The 13233-nt window shown below is 42.2% G+C and overlaps 1 protein-coding gene across 1 annotated transcript in view; it reads right to left on the minus strand.

The window, feature by feature from the left end:
- The window catches only part of HIC2 (hypermethylated in cancer 2), a 32007-nt gene extending 19602 nt beyond the window's left edge, over positions 1–12405 (minus strand). Inside the window, exon 1 of the mRNA XM_010181345.1 lies at positions 12336–12405. The gene's annotated coding sequence lies outside the window, so the exon portion shown is untranslated. The remainder of the gene's footprint in view (positions 1–12335) is intronic.
- Positions 12406–13233: the final 828 nt, after the last annotated feature.

The following is a 13233-nucleotide window of genomic DNA, read 5'->3' on the forward strand; positions in this document are numbered from 1 at the left end:
TGCTACCGTTTTCACACAACGATCTATCAGGTACAGGAGAAATCTTGGCCCCAATCCTGGAAGCTGTCCCAAACCAACAAGCACTTAAAACCTCACCAAGAGCAGGAATCTCTGGAAAGAAAAGGGGCATGTGGAGTGAGACCAAGGCAAACTAGGAGATTGCACATTAACATCCAAAAAGGCACGTAAAAAAGAAGTTTGAGAGAAAATTTCTGTTCTACTTGAAAGACAAGACAGATGGAATCAAGTCATATGACAGACCCGCGATTTTTTCCTCTGTCCTAATACATCCCTTTTTCAATGGCAGAACAAAAAAAATCTGCCAAACAAATGTCAGATTAATTTAGAGATAAAAATCTCAGCAAGGTAATTTATTTATCCTATGCAACCATGAGATTTATTTGGCATTTGCTTGCTTTTGCTTCTGTGTGGAAAATAGCCATTTCACAACAGTTTTTGGGATGGGGGGCAGACAGGAAGAAGAGAAGGAAAGACACTCAAGAGATTTTTAACCAAAGGGATTAAATATTTTCATACAAAATTCTATCACTTTTATGTGATTTACTGCTCCAAATTGCAAGACAGAGGCCTTATAATAAAAATACAGGTAAACACAACATAAAATCTAAATTATCTAAAGGACTGAAAAACCCAACCCCACACATAGATGACATTCTCCAAATTCTCTGCCCTTTCTTGGGAGTAGTTACACCCAAACCATCACTCAGCCCAGTTCTCCCTTGCTAATCGCTCTGGAATAGCACACTAAGGTACAAAAAGTTAAAACACAAACACTAGCCTGGCCTTTGAAACAGCCCGCTGTGAACAGGCCACGGGACTGCAGAATATTAGGGAATTATAAAATAATGTGAAACTGGGGAGAAAGAAGAAAGCAAAGCCCTCCTGTGGATGAAATGAGAGTCTTTTCTGCTCCAGCAAAACCTCCGTTCCCAAGGCATGCAATGCCCGGGCCTGTGCCTAGAACAGGTGTGTCTCCTTAAATACCTCACATGTCACACTTGTGTCTCATGGATACGGTCCTGCGGGATTATATTAGTACCAGTGCATACCAGCTGGAGCTACCCCCAGCAGTATCCTGTAACTCCTTGCACGGGGGGAGCCGCTCTCCGCAGCATGCAGAGCCCCTTCCACATGACTTTCTGGAGACAGACAGTGACCCTGCAATGGCAGCTTTGGAGCATTTGTGCTCTGGGGGCTGGATCAATTCAGGGACTCGCGACAGACCTCCTCCAAGAGCAAGAACGAGGCACTGCCAAGAGAAAGTGAACAGAGACTCCAAGTATGCTTTCCTTTCCCTTCTCTACACTTATTACCAGCAAATTCTCAACTGATTTATGCCAAATAGAGACTCTGAAGATCTCCTTTAAATAAAAAAAAGGTGCACAGCTAACGGAGCAATGTCCACTCAGCCTTTCCTAAGCAGAAAATGCTGACAGGACACAAGGCAGATAAGGCTAGTGCAGGATGAAGGAAGGACAAAGGAGACTGAGCCTCGTACATCTCTAAGTCAGTGCAAGAAGAGACACCCCTTTGCAATTTCAACCTAATTCTTCACTAAGCCTTGGAGGATACAAGCTGCTGGCCTAAGCAACTGAAAGCACCAGTAAGAAAATTTTTAGGGCAACAAATGCATTAATGGCATTTTCTGCATCACATCTTTGTGACTGGTGCAGATAAAAAGAGCTACTTGGGTGAGCTACAGCTCCACACCACAATGCAAAGGTGTTCTTCAGCACGAAGATGAACTGTCCCCATGCCACCCATCTCATGAAAAGCATCTTGTAGGACTTAACAGGGAGCTGGAGCACCAATGGATGAGAGAAGCTGCTGCCAACATGTATGGGCCCAGAGGTAGAGGACCTGCAGCATCCTCCTGTCTTATTCCTCCTTAACAGCACAAATGCCTTCATTTTCCAGTGAGCGATGAGTGCACGAGTGAGAACGCACGCACCAATCTTAATGAAAAGTGTAATTTATGAGGAATCTACCACATCCGTAAGTTATTCCACTGGTTAATTAATTCAGATTTCCAGGTTTGAGCACACATCAGGTTTGTCTGCTCTTCCCTATGGTAAATGGCCCCAGGCATCTCGAGCAGCCATCAGGGATGAAGGCAGTGCCAAGTTAAACGTTCTTCTGAAGTGGCGTAGGTAGAACTTTCTCAGTCCACCTCTGCTTTGTAACCCCTCAAGGGCTGGGAGATACAGTGGATCCATTGAACCCAACTCCTCAGTCCGGCACAGGTCAGAAGCAAAAGGAAATTCTCACATACTCTACATCCCAGTCATCTGTTCATCGCCATCGCCATCTCTGTTCAAATGAATCCAGAATAAAGCCATTCCATGAGACTTCATTCTCAGGCAAATAAGCAGGACCTCAAATGCCCAAATCCCCTAGAACCAGGTACACTTCTTACTACTGGCGTTTCTCATTTTCAAGAGGTCTCAAGTCCACAACCATAAAAATCTGCATTAACTACCAAATTCTCTTAGTCTTTAACTATTTATTACACTATTTATTACCAGGCAGACATCTGTTGCAAATGCCACCCTATCTTCTCAGACACCGGATGTTTAAATGTTGAACAATCTCCCATAGCCAAGGTTTAGCATCTTTACATTTTCTTTATTCCTTGCCAGCTGCAGCGTTAGTGACTTCCTGGGCAGTGAGCAGCCAGCCTGGTAAGAGCACTGAACTTTACACATTTGCCATGAGATCTTAGAATATACATGGCCATGTCTTTCTCGAGAAACTTGAAACCAAATCACAAGAGCAGGTCTGTGTCCCCAGCAGACAAATGGAGCTGTATTTCATATCTGTGCAACATACGGGATATGCACTTCCAGGAAGCTTGATACTTAGTGAAACAATTATTTAAGAAGGCGTTTAAAGAAAATTCCCACATTTGGTACAGATGTGCAATCATTCACTTCATTTTTCCACAGACAAAAATTTCAGACTTTGGGAAAACAAGGCCTTCTTAGGAACAACCTCTGCGTACACCCAGAGCTGTGTTTCACAGACACAGCGACAGCAGCATACACATATTTTTGAACACTCAGAAAGTCTGAATTTCTGGGTGAGAACAAAGCAAAATCACTCATTTCAAGTAAGAGCAGCTGAGAACAGCACTGTCCGTGTGCCTCTGTACAGGCCTCCATCCAAATGCTCAACTCTCACTCGTGTCCGTACTTGCAAGTGTTTAATCCAGCAGAGGCTCTTCACCAACCTCCAGCTATTTCATGACATGCCTGTCCTGGGGCATAAAATCCTAGACAGCTTCCCCTTAAACCAAATGCATTCGTCATATAATTGAAGAAGTTTTATAGGGGAAAATGGCAAAAATCCTACTGTCATTAAGAAGAAAATTAGTGATCTAGTGCATAGCAACAATTAGCCAGGTAGCTATCCTTTTTTATTGAGGAACCAGGCTCATAATTAAGGTTGTTTTTTCTTAAAATAGTATATAAAGAAATCATTGGGAAGTTTTACACAATTTTAACCAGTGGTATTTCAAAGTTCAGATAAATTACTAGCTATTTCATTGCTGGACTGCCTGCCTCTAAGGTCATAATTAATTTTAATTTTAGGAAGTTACAGTACCAAACATGTGACCGGGAATTAAATACGAAAAACCTCTTCAGGGCACTCTTGTCGTTTGTATCAAACATACAGAAGATGGGAAAAGAGGAAGGCAGGTGCAGTTGTCTTCAGGGGCAGCTCGCACACCTTGAGAAGTGTGTAAAACATGACACATTCAAAATTCACTTGCCCGTTTAAATTTTGCGGGAGGGTAATGGGGATGAGAGACAGGGGAAAGAGAAAAATAATGGACCAAGTGTGACCTTAGTGAGTTAACATGTGAACACACAGAGGAAAGCCGTGGCAATGCCATGTCAGCAGCTAGATGTGCTTCTACTTATTTATTTATTCAGAGAGCATCCTGTGGTAGAGGAAGGGTGGATTTAAATCAAAGTGATTTAAAGCTACCAATTGTAATCTTGTTTTACATTTACACTCTGGTTATTTTCATAAAGCATGATCAGCGGCTGGTAACTACTAAACCATATTGATTAGCAACTAAATATAGTGTCTTGATTTGGTAGTATTTTTTGCTAACCAGAGAGCTGCACTATCTTCAGTTGAAACACTTACTCTATTTTACAGGTATTTAGCCAGCTGACATCTTCCCTCCTTTTATTATTTTAATAAACAGCCAATAACTATTAGTAGACATTTTATTTTTCTCATTTGAAACGTACTGCCTGAAATTCCAAAAAGTAACCATCCATTGAGAAAGTTCTGGCTTCGTTTTCTTATCAAGCATATGAAACATTTAGGTCCACATATGTTTAACATTTAAAATGAACTCTTTATTAAAGGGAATTGAGCTGTAGCTGATGATTTAAAACTGAATTCGCATTACCTTGTTCTTCAAAATCTAGAGCTAGCAGATATTTGCTTTCCATTATATCTAATTCTTACTCACCAGCTTAGAAAAGGAAAACAAGCATCCCAAGTTTCTTAAGCTTTTTTTTGTTTTCCGAACTGAAATCCTTTACTGCATAAAAAAATTCAAATTAAAAAAAAAATATATTTCAGAAAAAATGAGCTCAAGGTCTCCCCACAAAAGCAGCTATGTCTATCAAAATCCCAGCACTTTCTTACAAACTCTTCCTAATGCTTAGAGACAGACTCGGCAGTTGAGCATTCAGTCTTTCCTTAAACCTCTGGGAAAGACAAGTAGGGCTTAAATAAAGACAGACCTAAACTCACTAAGTTCTATGAAAATTGTTTAAGGCAGCTATTGTAATTTCAAGCAAGTATTTTTCCCCAGGTATTAAACAGATTGTTCAATTCAGTAGCTTTAAGCCACTCTATCTATGATGCACTTGACTTTTGCACCAGTTCCTAACATAAAGATTATTAAAACACAAATTAAAATAAACAACAATGGGGAAAGTGAAACACACACCATGAATACAAGACGTACCTATTAATTTCCTACAGTATGCATTCTGCTTCCCTTTCTGTCGCGCACGTACTGCGAGGCTGTCATTGAGACTGTCCATGTTTTGTTTAGCAGTTTATACTAGAGAGAAATATATTTTTTTAAAACCTTCATACACATGCCAGATTTAAAAAGATAAAGCTTAATTTGCTACCAGGAAGATGGCAGAGGAACAGAAGACAGACCTTCACCTGATCAGACGCCACGTTATATGAAAAGTGCAGAGGAAACAGGTATTCAGTAAACCCTCCCATGCTACTTCCACATTCATGTTTGTCTTCACAATCCGTGACATTTCTCAAACCATTTCTGCACTAAGTTCCTTATCTGTTTATTCCTCCCCAAGGTAGCACTTCCATTTATAACATTCACACCTTAATTTCTAGCACAGACTGGCTGCTGTCTAGCTTAGGAAACCTGAAATGAAGCTTTTCGGTTTGCCTGCCTGGGCTCAGACCTGGGCAACCCAGCTACTGCTTCTGTAGCCTCCACGAGAGGTCCATGGCATTTCTTTAAAGGAAACGTTTCTTTAAGTGATGAGGGACAGCTATGAGCTCATGTGCTGCTCTCTTGCAGTAATGTGTGTACACTTACGTGGAGTAGTAGAAAGGAATAAAAAGTCAGTACATTTACTGCATCCCTGTGGCTGCATGAACATCAAAGCAAACAGAATCGTTTGTTCTGGAAGTCGGGAGACGTCCCGCGAGGAGATCTGCCTAACAGCTTTCAGTGTGTGAAATAAACAAATTTCATCCATTGACTGCCAGTAGGGTAACAGTGACTGCTATTGCCACTGACAGAACGCACCTCGGTTACATTTTGAGCAAGACCTGTTGTGCATCAGCTAATCCTACAGTGGTCTTAACCAGGAGAGGTGCATCGTGTGTGTAGCTGTGGGTTTCTGAATGCTGGAGGATCCTGTTCAAGCTCATCCATGGCCACACGTTAACCATGCAGTAATCTGACTGATGTGATGACAACAGGAAAAGTAATAGTATAATAGACACAGCACCCTGGTCCTACATCATGCTGGACAACCCTCATATACGTAGCTTGGATGTTGAGGGAATCTCCCTGGATAATTTACCAATACTGCTGGGTTTCAAGTTGTGGCTAGATAGCAAACGTGCAGAATGAATTTTTGCATTCTTAGAGTCTGAGTGTGTTAAAGGGATAAAGCCCATAAACCCTCTTTGCTCCTTGCTGTAAACATCAGTTGTTTTGTGTGGGGAGAGAAGCAAGGAGAGGGAATACAACTACACATCCCTTCTTGAAAACAAAGGTGACTTGGTACCTCAGAAATAGTCTAGTAAGAACACTATTTATCTTACCTAATCAAGTTCCTTGACCAGTAGTAAAGAAAAGTAGTCTTTCAGTAGCATTTCAGCCACCTCAAAGGGCAATTTAAAAATAACGTAGAGTTTTGATGTTTAAACAAGCCTTTCCAGCAATTACTTGTTAATAGCATCCAGAGGCTCCAAGAAAGAAGCAGGACCCACCATCCCAAGCAATTTATAGTAGCAATACAGAGTGAGGCAGAGGATTTGAAGGAAAGGAAAATGCTGGGGGCAGAGAGAAGGGGGAGGGTTAGAAACCACAAGTAAGATTGCTAGGTACATCAACATCTAAAAACTGGAGTAAGAGCCAATGCCATGCACCAAAGCCCTCTGGAAATACAAACTGTTAAAAAAAAATTGAGTCATTACTTCCTCGTTTGCCCAATCAGATCAGACCCAGCAGCTTTCCTGCGCTTCACAGAGCTCCAGCCTTTTGCTGCCCCTTTGGCAGCCCTGTGCCCTCGAGTGCTCAGGTGTGCCAGGCAATGACAGCAGACACGTACAAACTCGTTTGCCCCAGGGCTGCCTCGCATGTGAACTCAGAAGGGCTCTGTGAGCTGGAAGCCAGATCTCCCAAGAGAAGAAAGAAACTCTCACTGCTTTGCCAAGAAAAGTCTCTCGTAGCCCTCCTCCAGAGAGCCGAGCTGCGTGGTCTGTGAGGTGCGTTATCCCCGCTCGTGCTGCAGTCCGTACTCAGGGCAGGGCAATGCCACGCTGCAGCGAGCCCGCTTGCTCCCAGGTTCACGGGGAAGCATTCCAAGCTACTCAGCTCCTGACAGCTCTCCAACTGCTCTTCCACGCTGTATTGCTTTACATTACATTGCTTTCCCTGCCAGGAGGCACTGCTGTATTACAGTACAGTCATCTAGCAAAACGTAAAACTGATTTTTTCACCTCCCACATACCAACTGACTGCTGCCACTGCAGTCACAACTACAAGCCCTGCTCTGTATTAGACTTTCCTGCATTTGTGCATATACAAGAGATTTTAATATCTTGACTCCTCTTCACCCCCCTTCCCAACTTGCTGCTTCCTTCCTCCCTGTCATGCTCCCCAGTCCCCTCTGTGGATGGCAGCCATCCTCAGCCTCCAGCCCAAAGTGTCACTACTACTTGAGTTAAAATGCCTAAGCCAGCTCATTAGGGGCATTTTCAGGCAACCCAACTGACTGCAGCACCAAACACAGAAAGTGAGGAAAAATAACTAGAAACATTGTAGTGACTCACAGCTTCATTAACAAGCTCAGCTTTTTGCTAAGTCAGAATTTTAATGAAGAAAGCAGGCTACAGAGGCATTTTATAACAGACATTTTTAAGGTATTAGGAGGCATTTGGCTCCTAATTCTCTTCATTTCAAGTGTGCTTTACATTACTTGTGGACTGCAAAGCAAAGCTAATTCCCTGCACTGCAGTGTAGCTAGTTTCCTTTCGAGTTTATAAGACCAAAGGTCTCACTCTCCACCTTTTCTTCAGGAGCAGCCAAAATAGGGCCAAAAAACCCCCAACAGAACCCACAAGGGGGAAAGAGCACAGGCAGTCTTTTCCCTTCTTATACCCTGTGCAATTGTTAAAGATCTCCTGATCCAGAGGTTATATCCAGGCCATCACTTTTAATAAGAACTTATCTGTCCTTCATCGATTTTTCAACCTGTTTAGACTTTTGCTATCCATAACACCCTTTGGCAATGAGTTTCACATCGTAACTGCTGCTTGACAGAGGAGTGCCTCCTCTTTGCCTGCTTGGAATCAATTTAGTTAACACAAGAACCAGGAAGAATCACTCCCTACTCCCCCACCCCATTCGTGACAGTACAAAACATCTGCAATTTTTGTAATAAGTCATCTCTTCTCTACGGCAAAGAAAGAAGTCACATTGACTGACTTGAGACCCATCTTTGATGGTCTTCTCTGGACCTTCTCTAGCCCTCCACTAACTTTTGAGATGCGGTAATCGGCACTGCACAGTGTTTAAGATACTGGTACACCAGGAATTTACGTAGCAGCATACTGGTGGTTTCTGTTTGGTTTACCAGCTTGGGTAAACTTCCAGAGAGTTTGTTGATTCTTCGAGGAGTGCAGCATTTCTTCCCAGTAGGCCATTAGAACTTTGTGGGGACTCATTTCAGATAATGCTCTCAAGTAGTCTGCTGAGGCAACAGGTGAAATTTTTCATCTCCCAACAACTGCTGTCACAGATATCTCAATTTTTTTAACCAATTCAAGCCAGCAAACTCACAGCTTTCAAATCCCTGCCATTTCCCCCCTCAAAGTCCTCCCAAAGCCACTCAGAGCTCTCACATACTTTCTTTCACCTGTACACCCAGTGTACAGTGTACCCAGAACCAGAGAAGCAGAAAGTCCATGGTTTTCCCCAGGAATCGGGGGGAAACACTGTTGCATTAAAATCTACACCAACCAACTAAGGGAACTTTCTTCAGCTTATCCCAGCAAACATCCCAGTCACACTTGGCACTGTGAAGCACCATTCCCCACCCTGCCTCATGAGCCCCTGCTAATCCCAAGAGACGCACTTCACCAACTATAGCTGCTCCATAGAATGGCTTGGCTTATCTCCCCTCTCTTAGCTGAGCTACCATGGTTCCAAAAGCCCTTAAAATTAATGACAGATATGTTTGCAGATTAAAATCCATCTACCTGTGTAGCACTATGTGCATCACTCGTTCATAACAGCAGTGTCAGACACAGTGCTCAGCTGCAGTTTCTTTATGCTTCTCAGTAGCAGCTCAAATGCTGCCAAATTAGCAGATGCTGGGAGAAACATCAGAGCAGTTTGTTTGACCCCAATTTCAGAATTTCTGGAAGGAAGCTGTAACGCACCATGAGAAGGATAACACAAAACAAAGTTATGAGCTTAAACACTACATCTCAGCATACCTGACCAGAAAACTGAGCAGGTAATTTGAGCGAACAGGCTCCTGTGAACGTGCGGTTAACAAAAGTAGCTCAAGACAGCTTAACAAAACAATAGCACAGACACATGTTACTGCCATAGTTGCAAACCTCTGAATTTGAATGAGCAAACTATAGAAATAACAACATTTGTACATCAACAAAACTCCACTACTACCCACGAGCGTAAGCTAGCATACAAAAGTTGGGCGAATAATGCCAGTTCAGCGGACTGAAATCTAAACCTTCCTTCTGGATACCTCATTTTCTGAGCATTTTGCCTACAATGCCTGCAAAAATAACACTGGGTGTGTTAAGTGCTGGGGAGAAGAGTCCCTTTCCTTCTGTTTCCTAAGGAAACTCACGTGGGAGAGAACATCACTTTTACTCAACAGGAAGAGAAATTCCACCAAATCCTTTGCTGGAGCTCTGACATGAAGACAGAAAGTCAGCCAGAAACCTGCCCACACCCATCACCATTACTTTCCAAGACTGGAATGAGAAGAAGTTGCATTTAAGCTTTGCACTCAGCCTCAGATGTTAGTCACTTCAATTTTCTGTTTTGAAATATAGACACAATATATACACAATAGATACACACACAACCCCGGCGTATTTACACACACACGTATAAATCACTTCTGGTATTTCTTCTGAAATCCCTACTCTGACTGTTCTTGAAGTGCTGAATTTAATAGATGGCTTCCCCAGTAAATTTACTGCCTGTATTGCAAAATGCTGCCATCGAACAAAGGACCAGAACCAGGTAGGAGCTTGAATACGGAAAACAACAACTTTTCTGCTCATTATGAGGAGACCGTTATCATTGTAAAGCAGTTTACAAAATACGTCTTAAACACTAGTACAAGAAAGTGGCAATCTGTTCAGAGCTACACCAGGACGGAAGAAGAGGTTGAGCCACAGGGCTAGCTGCTGCTCAAGGTGTGCACAAATGAGTAGGGAAGCAGTATCTCCTGCCTCACACCGGCCTCCTGTCCAGGCCCTAAGCTGCAAGAACTCAGCATTTACTGTTTGCTCACTTCCCCCTTCTGTGGTAACCAATTGAGAAGATGTTACTTAGCTTTAGCATGAGCCAAGAAAATGCATTTCTTAGTCTAAAAACATCTAGCTCCAGCTCAGCTGGTTTCAGAGAAGGTTTATAGCTGAGAAGAATGAGGATGCCCTCCTTGAGACAGATGTTCTGGCCTCTTGTGGGTGTAACTCTCCCAGCAGGACTTGACAATTGATGATGTTACTGCAGAAAATGCATTTAAGCTCAGTTTTGTTAATATGGTCCTTGTCCGGTTGAGACTAGAGGATCTCTGTCCACCTGGTATCTTCTGCATTTATCTTGGTATTGCTTCAGATGCAGAACTATTACTGGTGAGGAAAAGTTACCCATGGTAAGGGAATGGGCTTTTCTAAGTCACAGAAAGAGGGCAGTGGGTGAATTTACGTAGCAATTTGAGAAGAGTACTTCTTATCGTCTAGGACATTTACATAAACCAGCTTCCTCAGCTCTTGGTTTAAATGAGTAAAGGAATAAAGTCTTTCAGCGCATATTGCAAATGACCACAACAATTTGCCATCTGAAATAGCTATAGATGGTTCGCTCTCCATACCCATCATTTGCAAGTAAACATTTCTCAAGTACTCATCTAGGAGAACTGGAAGCGGGCAGAGCTCAATGCCCAGCCAAGTGGACTCTTCAAGGAAAAATTTGGACAACACAATGCTGTGTCTTGGAAATACTTTGCAGTGGTTTCACTATGTTCAGGTTTTCCTCAAACAAATGTTCTTAAGATTTTCTAGCAAGCTGGTAATTTTCTTGCTGTATCAAATTTCTTGATGCTGTGAAAAATACCAAGTGAAGAGGTGAAGAAACTTGCCCCAAAGTCAAAATGGCAGCTGCAGATCTGAGGGGGACCGCCATCCTCACTTCCTTAACTCCTTGTCATTTTGCAACTAAAGCAAAGCAGAGCCAACAGGCAGTTAAATGAGTGGCAGGCCTACACAGCGATCTGGCTTCAACTACTTGAGCTAGAGCTGCTTCACGCAGTCAGCAGCAGAATCACAGCCACCTCCTCGCAGAGGCAAGCCCCGAGAGCCGCCCAGCAGGCATACACCGCTGATACCCTACACTCCAGGATCTATCCATGGGTTAGGCTGAATGTAGTATCCACGGTACCTATCATGGCAACATCTAAATGCAAGTATCAGAGCACTTTACAGACAAAAAGGTCTTTCCCCCAGGCTGTTTCAAATTTGCATGTTCCTGTGTAGCACTGAAGATAGCAGCAATGGTGATTCATTAAGATAATGATTTAAGTAGGAGGCTTAAGAAAGTCAGGGTGATTAACATCCAAAGGGTTACAGTTGGAGCTTCTCCACTCCAGGCTGCCACCTTCCCTTTTAAGGGAAGGGATGAATTCCAAAAGTCAGGAGAACTATGAATTAACAGCAACTATATCACTACTACAATGCATTAAAGCACAAGAGCACCATCTGTACTCCAGCCCGTCCTTCTTAGCAAGGTCAAGCACAACATTTTATACTGCAGGACAATTTTCATGGCATTATGAATTAATGGCTTTTCCTTTATTTGATTAGGTTTTATAGTGTAAAAAAAAAAAAAAAGATTGTGTAATTTTTTTAAAACTCATTTTCTGTCCACCTTTTTAAAAAAGCTTTCCTCCTACCAATTGCCCACTACTGAATAATCAAGTGGGTTTGATAAATTGATTGCTCCCAAATAATACTGTAAATATACACGCTGGGAAAAAAGCACGCAAGTCCTTTCCACACCCCAACATTTAATCAAATTGTAATCGGTTACGAGTTGAAACATGCGTTCTGTCCATAACACAAGGTTAGTGCTCAGACAGTAACAGGCAGCTCATACTTCATCCCTGCTAAGAGAGGGGCCTTTGTACAGTGATTTTGATAGAATGCTTTCCATTGCCTTCTCGAGAGATGCACAGGCAATCAATTTTGCTGTTCTTCTGCTCACTCACGATAGTTGCAATAGGGCATCCCGTGTACATTGCCCCACTCACCGCTAGCTGTGCTTGGGCTGAACGTCTTCTAGGCACTCTATCCCATGCTGATTCAGTACAGGATAGCTTCCTAGAATGCAATTATAGAAAGAGTAAGGATTTGTCTTTTTTATTATTATATTAGTCCAGAACAGCTATTCTTTATTAATTATTCCCAATCACCTCTTCATTAGGATGATGAAGTTAATTGGGAATAGCTCTTCCGCTCAGATTTGTAACTTACCTTGTCTGAATCAACAACCCTGTTTTACATGAGCCTTAAGTACAGCGTTACGCAGTCGGAGCAATGGCTTCACCAACAGAAACACTCATAGCTGCAATGAGTGTAGAACTGCTGTGTGGACACATCTCAGCTGAGTTTGTTGTAAGTTGGGCAGATGACAGGATGAAGAAGTATGTAAAATAAACCAAACCAGTTGTTCCTATAATGTTAGTTTTATCAGTATTCCATGTGATATTTTATATTTTGCAAGTCTCTGTATCTGCTTTGTACAATCTTGGTTTATTCTTTAGATATATGGAGACCTTAACGGCGGGGAAATTTTGAGTTCTGTAGCTTCTTTGTTTATTAAGTTCTTAGCTTGCAAGATTTCTCATCCAAAAAGGGCTGAGAAAGTACCTGGCACATCTTGGATGCTTATTGAATACATTAAATAAATCAAACATCTTATGATAAAATTCCACTCCCCCACACCAAACAGATGTAGGTGCAAGTCAAAGAGGCTTGAAAAATTGCACTAAAATTGATTTTGCTCCAGTTTTCCCCAAAGCAAAAAAATTGTGTGTGGGTTGAGACAAAAACACGGAAAATTTCAGCTATCACGAATAACTGAAAAGAGAAATGAAGACAGAAGCCAAAACTGAACTTCACATTCAGAGTATATAACTCATATTCTCT

This window comes from Mesitornis unicolor, unplaced genomic scaffold, assembly GCF_000695765.1.
Source record: "Mesitornis unicolor isolate BGI_N332 unplaced genomic scaffold, ASM69576v1 scaffold9823, whole genome shotgun sequence".
Classification (NCBI taxonomy): domain Eukaryota; kingdom Metazoa; phylum Chordata; class Aves; order Mesitornithiformes; family Mesitornithidae; genus Mesitornis; species Mesitornis unicolor.